This window comes from Henckelia pumila, chromosome 4 (genome assembly GCF_033568475.1).
Source record: "Henckelia pumila isolate YLH828 chromosome 4, ASM3356847v2, whole genome shotgun sequence".
Classification (NCBI taxonomy): domain Eukaryota; kingdom Viridiplantae; phylum Streptophyta; class Magnoliopsida; order Lamiales; family Gesneriaceae; genus Henckelia; species Henckelia pumila.
Genome location: NC_133123.1, coordinates 24,565,266 through 24,572,507, shown reverse-complemented (window position 1 = coordinate 24,572,507; position 7,242 = coordinate 24,565,266). Strand labels below are relative to the sequence as shown.

At 34.5% G+C, this 7,242-nt stretch overlaps 1 non-coding gene across 1 annotated transcript; it reads left to right on the top strand.

Moving 5' to 3' along the window:
• Nucleotides 1-5,976: 5,976 nt before the first annotated feature.
• LOC140869843 (U1 spliceosomal RNA) lies at nt 5,977-6,137 on the top strand. The gene has a single exon (XR_012146834.1). It is a non-coding gene; the product is annotated as a U1 spliceosomal RNA (small nuclear RNA).
• Nucleotides 6,138-7,242: the final 1,105 nt, after the last annotated feature.

The window sequence follows — 7,242 nt, the reverse complement described above, 5'->3', positions numbered from 1 at the left end:
TCTCATGCAGACATCAAAACCATCATGATTATTCAATAAGTAATCAAGATATTCATCTTATAATCATGATTCAAGTCATCTCATTTTCAATAATTTTCTGCCCTCCTAAGCTTGAGGTATTTCTACTGCTCGAGGCACTTCCTCAGTCTGAGGTGCTTCCTCTTCCCTAGGATTGTTTCTTTTCCTACGAGGAGCCATTTTCTAATAATACAAAACCAATGCATAAACAGTTAATATATCAAAGGATCAATTCCATATCGTTCATTCTCTGCTCTTTCAGTTCAATCATGCTCAATTTCTTATCTGGAATCATTCCATTTCATTCTTGAAATTCTCAAAAAGGGAATCGATCTGATTCACTGTTCAATCATGACATGCTTTACAATTTATTCAAAGAATCAAGTAGTCACATAATCTTAAAGCAGCAAAGCATGCTCTCATGGAATTCATGTAGTAATGCAATGAAATCAATCTCATGCAAAAATTAAATCAAGAGGACTCGATCTACCCCGTTCTCAATCTTCTAATGTCAACTCAAGGCATCTTTATCGCTCTGATACCACCTAATGTGGAGACCTCGGGTGCAAATATTTAAAAATAATCAATAAGACATTTGGCGATGCATGCCTTACATTTGGCGACGCAAAAACGCGTCGCGAAAAGTTTTTTTTTTTTAGGGGAGGAGGCACGGGCGCGCCTCCCACCGGCGCGGGCGCGCCGCTGCTGCGCTGCGGCAGCGCGGCCGCGCCTCCATTACGCAAAATTGCGCACCGAATGCGCGGGCGCGCCCCTGGGCTTCGCGGGCGCGCTGGGGCTTCGAAAATCTCTATTTTTTTTTTCTTATTTTCTTGCTCCAAAGACCCGGAATGGTGACCTCTCAAAGTCTTGATCACAATATACAATAAAGAGATGTCTGAAAATCATTCAAACGAGTGTAAAATGCAACAAGTTTGAACACTCCAAAATTCAACATGTTTTCAAAATGTATTTAAAATTATTTGTCTGCTAGACCCGAGCTCCACTTCTACTCTCATTTCAAATCTTTAAGGTTCTCTAAAGCTTGACCCCGAACCACCTGTTGCAATGCACACACACAAGACAAAGCAACAGCCGGAAAACCGGTGAGTATAAAAACTCAGTATGAATGACAGAAACAAATGAGCATTTAAACATTTCAATGATATCAATATAAATCCATAAGTAATCTCAAATGGATAATGCATGGAAGAAATGCATGCTCAAGAATCCGGGGTTATAAATTCTCTGATTCAGTTTGATTCTTGATCTTAGGGATCCCAAGGGAAAGAAAACACAACGTCACCACCTACTCTCCCAATCGGGGTGGGCGTTGAGCTTCTCAACCCCGGACTTTGACACTCCTATATAGTGTATTATGTCATGGAAGTTGTTCTACATTCCATGCCACTCAAATATAGACCCAAACGTCCGCTGCAATCTAGGCAAGTCTGCCATCAAATTTGAACAAAGTCTGGCTCAATATGAATGAGATGATGCAATTCAATATATCAAAATATCTGCTCAATCTGAGCATCTCATCTCATATATCAAATCATTAGCATGAATCATATATCGATAATCATCGAATAAAATCAAATTCATAATTTCATGCTATTCAATCAATTCATATAATTCAAATAATATAACAAATAAGTGTGTGATTTATTGGGCTCGAGAATCTCAAAATATTCTCGAGGATTCAATCCCAAGCTCTTCATTGTCTATTCATACCTCAATTCCAAGTCCAGAATGCTCAAGTCTTGAAAGCTACATTCATATGAAATTCATATCAATTTCTTGTTCGATCCAAAAATCGCATTTCGAACAATAATCAATCTCAATCTTGACCGAACTCTAAACAACTCAATTTCTTGCGATTCCAATTCAATAAATTCCAATTCAAAATCTGAAATGGACAACATTATTTCTCGATATCATTCCTTATAATTCTCGTCAAGCCGAATATTCAACAATTTCTTCAAAATTCAATCCGACGACATAACGTCTAAAAATCGGTATTTCCAAAAATTCTCAACACCAATATTTTTACAATTCCAAGACAATATCATCATCAATATCATCTCTAATTTTTGAAAATCATCATCCAAAAATTCCAGAAATTCTGAAAATTCTTCGAAAATCAAAAACATGTTCAAACGATGGTATTTTCTCAAACCGTCTTAGATATACCATCTCTATTATCTCAAGAACATATTTATCCAACTAAAATTAGAATCCAACAACATCTAAAAATTAAAACTTGGTAGAATTTAATCATACTTACGTAGAAACGTAGCCCTTATCTCAAGGATTCCAAAACCGTGCTCGAATCAAAATTCTACTGGTCGGATCGATTTGGATCGAAGCTTGGAGAACAAAAATGTAGATGAGAGTCTTCCTTCTCTCCTCTCGGATGAATGAGAAAGAAGATAATGAGAGAATTATTAGGGAGACAACTCTCCCCTAATTATTTATTTCATGGGGTCCCATTCAACTTTTTATATGTTAGTCCCTGAACTTCCCCAAAATTGCAATTCGGTTCCTGATCATCTGTAGACTTCAATTTCAGTTCTTTAATTTATGAAACTTAGAAATTTAATTCCAATTATCATAAATTATTTAATTGGGTATTTTTCGGGGCGTTACAATAAGAAATATTTCTTAGTTTTTCCTTCGTACAAATTTGAAATTTTGTGAAAGATTTTCGTAGAAACTCTCTCAAACACTACCTTAGAGTGAAACTGTTTTTTGGTTGATAACCCATTAAACTCGGACCAATTGTTTTACTCAAAAAAATGGAAAAACTCGAAACTCATTGTTATCTGGGTTATTCTATGCTATATCGGGAGTGTTTCTCCCTCTATTTCAATACCATAAGATCACGTGGGACCCTTATAGTTTTATGGAAATTGACATGTGTGTTGATGATCCAATGGTTGACATTTGACCACATCATGGGGGGAGAAGTACTCCAGGTGTAGCATAGAATAATCCTTGTTATCCTTATAACACTAAACTATACATAAGATACTTGCCGGTTGATTTGTTGCTTCGTATACTCTTAGGTATAGTTTGATCCATAGGATATGATAAGTATATGATATATAATATAAGGATAAATTAAGGATAAACAAAATGATATGATACTATATTAAATGTTTGATATAGTTTTAACAAGGGTGATTAAATTTATATATTGGATTGTAACGACGAAATTAACATTAACATAATTTTATTTTTCATTGTTATTAATCAAGATCTTGCACCTTTCCCATGTTCCATCTATTTTTTGATGGAATGACCATTCTCACTTTCTCTTTTATTTTTGTAAAATATTTTCTTCTATATTTAGTTTATTTCTAACCATCTAACCATATATAATAATAATAATAACAATAATAATTAATATTATATATAAAACAATAAATTATTATATAATTATTTTACTATTATGTATAATAATTATTATCACGTATAAATCATTATTAGTATTATGATTTATTAACTTTTAGCTCTCTTTATTTTTTTTTTAATAATAATGATTATCTCTGATGGGTTATTACCCAATTTGATTTTCTCCCGGGTTCCAGCCCAATGACTCAATCCACATGAGTCTCATATTACTCCGATATTTATTTGGATACTTTATCAAGGCCCATAAATACCTCAAAGTCCATAAGAGGCTAAAGCTCATGAAATTTTCTGACTATTTATAAATAGCTCAAGTCCTCTCATTATTAAGGTACACACTCTATAGTCACATGTTCTAGTTCTCTAGAACTTTTATTGGGCAAATACTGACTTGAGCGTTGGAGTGTCTTCGCCGGGCAACCCCCGGCGCCACTCACTTTGCTTTGTGATGCAGGTAACAACCCACGAAGTTTGGACTTTGGAACATTTCGAGTATTAATCCAGCTATCCAGATCCCCACCAATTACCCAGATTCCCTACAATCGGGCAATATCAATTTTTTGCTACATCAATCTCTATTCTCTAATATTTTTTCCTTTACTGAGATAATGAAATATAATCAGACATGAATTCAAAATTTGAATTCATGTTCTGAATAAATTATATAATCACCAAGACTTTTCGATGTGATGATTAAATTTTGTGATCCAAATTTCTTAAAAACGGACAGAACAAATTAAAACTACCCAAAAAATGACTGCCGCCCACAAAGGGCATGTGGAATTTAATAATGAAAGGGTAGTGAGTCATCTTGTCTCACGCTCACTGTTGTATTGAGACAACAAGTGGTTGCGTATTATGATATGGACCCTAAATCTTATATAATGCAAATTAAAACCTCGAGATCACGAGAAATCACTCCATAATCTGAAAGCGATATATGTAAGCTAAAAATCAAGAAGCATGTGTGTATCAGTGTGTGATACTGAACGAAAAAAAAGTAACTTAAAAACAAACTTAACGAAACACGTATATATATTTTCATAATGAAACTTGACATTTTAATTTCCGACTCTGACATCATATTATAAATCAATTTTATGAGCTAATGGGGGGCATAATTTGGTGAAGAAAAAATTATAATTTCATATAATTTTATATTAAAGCAAAAAGTGATCACCCACATGAAATTGCAAAAGAGATGTGAAATAAATGCAAGGTCCCTAAGCTCGCCATGTGCTATTTGATTTTGATATGGGGGGTGGTAGGGAAGCCATGGGCTCCTTGTGAGGTTGCCCTATGTTAGTTAATTTAGGTGGTCCAAATTAACAACCTTTTGTGTCCTAGACAAAGGGGAATACATCATATTTGATGTTGCTTGATGCTGAGATTTTGTTGATATTTGTTTATTGGATGAACAAATTGTATCGTTTGAACGTTGTTTGATTCTTAGTCATACATAATTAATTTTGGATGACGGATATCATAAATAACTACGAGAATAACAGCAAAATCCGAGAAAACGCGTGCGATTTGAATTGATCGATTGAATATAATAGTGCATGTATTTCGAGCTCGAAATTATTTTTGACTTACAATTATGAAGTAAAATTTAAGAATTTCGAAATTTTAACTACCACACACAACCAGAGTACTCTATCTTCTGTTGATGTTTATCTATTGTTTAACAAGTGTCATAGACAAAGTGGATAACATAGACAAACGATGTTGCCTGGTGCAAACATGTGAGCCTTGTAAATTGGGTGAGGAGATTAAAAAAAAAAAAAGGTCCCATGTCTCAAGTATGTTAACAATCTGAAAATTAAAAATAAGTTAACAAACCTCCAAAATTTAACATCATGGTAATTTAGAGCTTAAATTATACATGTTATCTTTGACTGAAGAGTTGGAAGTACAGAATTAAGAAAACCAGAATCAAAACTCATCAATTTCATTCACTGTCCTTCTAGGTATAAAATGTGTAACAAACCTCAACACACTGAATTATAATGAAAAAATCTATGCTTCCCAACCATTCGGTAGTGTAGCACGAGCCACACACTATTCACACCGAGTGCCGATTACAATAGATATATTTGCACACGCTTTTGATATTATGAACCGCTATATCCCACATTAACGCTTGAATGTTCAAGAAAAAATTAGCTAAATTAGTATAGTTTTATGTTGATGGATGCTTAAATAAAAAAGGAGAAATTTGCATTTCTTCTCCATCTATATTTATCTCTATATTGTATGTTGATAAACATAAAAATTCACTTGGATAAGAATATGTTATGATTTGGAGACCGAAAACTAAATATTATGAATCCTTACAAAAACTAATATGTTATTATATGATGATAGTTAATTTAATTAATATCAATAATATAAAATAGTTCACAAGTATGGCATACTTGTTTATTTTTTGCTTGATGTGCTTTATTTCCATTTTCCTGCATTGATTTTGGGTATCCCACATCGTTATGAAACATAGTCAAGGAAGAACATATGCCTATGTAAACTTATGGATGTGCATCTTGCTCCATACTTACCTGGACGGGGTCTATGGACGATCAACAAGGTTCATGGCCTAGGTTGGCAACCTCCATTGCACTTTGGAGGGGTGTTGGCCTAAAGTCGGCCCAAGTGGTCGAGCTTACGTCATAATTTGTGATAGAGGGGGCCTGCGTACGCGCGGCCCCTGCTAATTCTAGTTCATATTTTTTGGTTTTGCCACTTTGTTTGATGATTTTGAGATTGTGACACGGTGACTTAACAAGTTTGAGTTGGGTTAATAATTATCGTGGTGAACTCCAACCAATTCTAGCTTTACATATAAAATTATAGAAGCATCAAGAATATGATTTTGACAGATTTGTAATATATTGAAGAAACTGTTCCCAACTGATAATTAAAAACGATGCCTGTTCGTTCCCATTAACCGTTACGATTAACATTCTATCCATTGGTTGAAGTGGAAGAAATTATTGTTGGCATAATCAATCTCAAGCTGGGATGATTTTCGGGACATTACACGATTGAACCAAGCACTGCTTGCGACAAGAGTTTCCGGATTCTGACTACTCTTGACGTGCTTCTTACACGACTCTTTTAAGACTAAATATTTCTCGGAACATCTTTTTATTGGCTTCATGGGGAAATAACACATCCTATGTGTGGAGAAGCATTTCATGGGGTAGAGATTTTGCTCTCACAACTCAAAAGGGCCGCGATTACGTATTGTAAAGTATAAACAACTATATATTATCGAGAGTATTATAATGTGGATTTTCTCAAATTCTTGTCAGAGATATATCAATCATCATATGGATCATATTTACTTAATAAAATATTTTCGACGGAACCAAGGGGGGTCGGTGGTTGCACCCATTCCCCTCAACCTTGTTCATTCTCTAGTATGTTACGACTTCAAGTTTACAATAGTGACAAATATTTTTCTAAATAATTTCTTACACCATCCCCCATCCGATAAAAAATCGTTTTGACCCTCTTTTTTGGAATTTCTGACTCTATCCCTAGTCTTCAACGAGAATTGACCCGACCAGTTGAACCGTTGACCTATAAGATCTGAAAATTGAAAATAATGCAGCATCTACAAGATACTTCACATTTATAGAAATCCACCCAATAAAACGTGAAATTGTTAATCAGGAGGCTTCAAAAGACATAATCCGAGAGTATATGTGGTGGGCATGACAATAGTACCATTTCCCACATGGAGAAATTGCTGGACAAAAGAAGAGAGCCTACCTTATAAATAGCAAACGTCAAACTAAACATAAACCATGC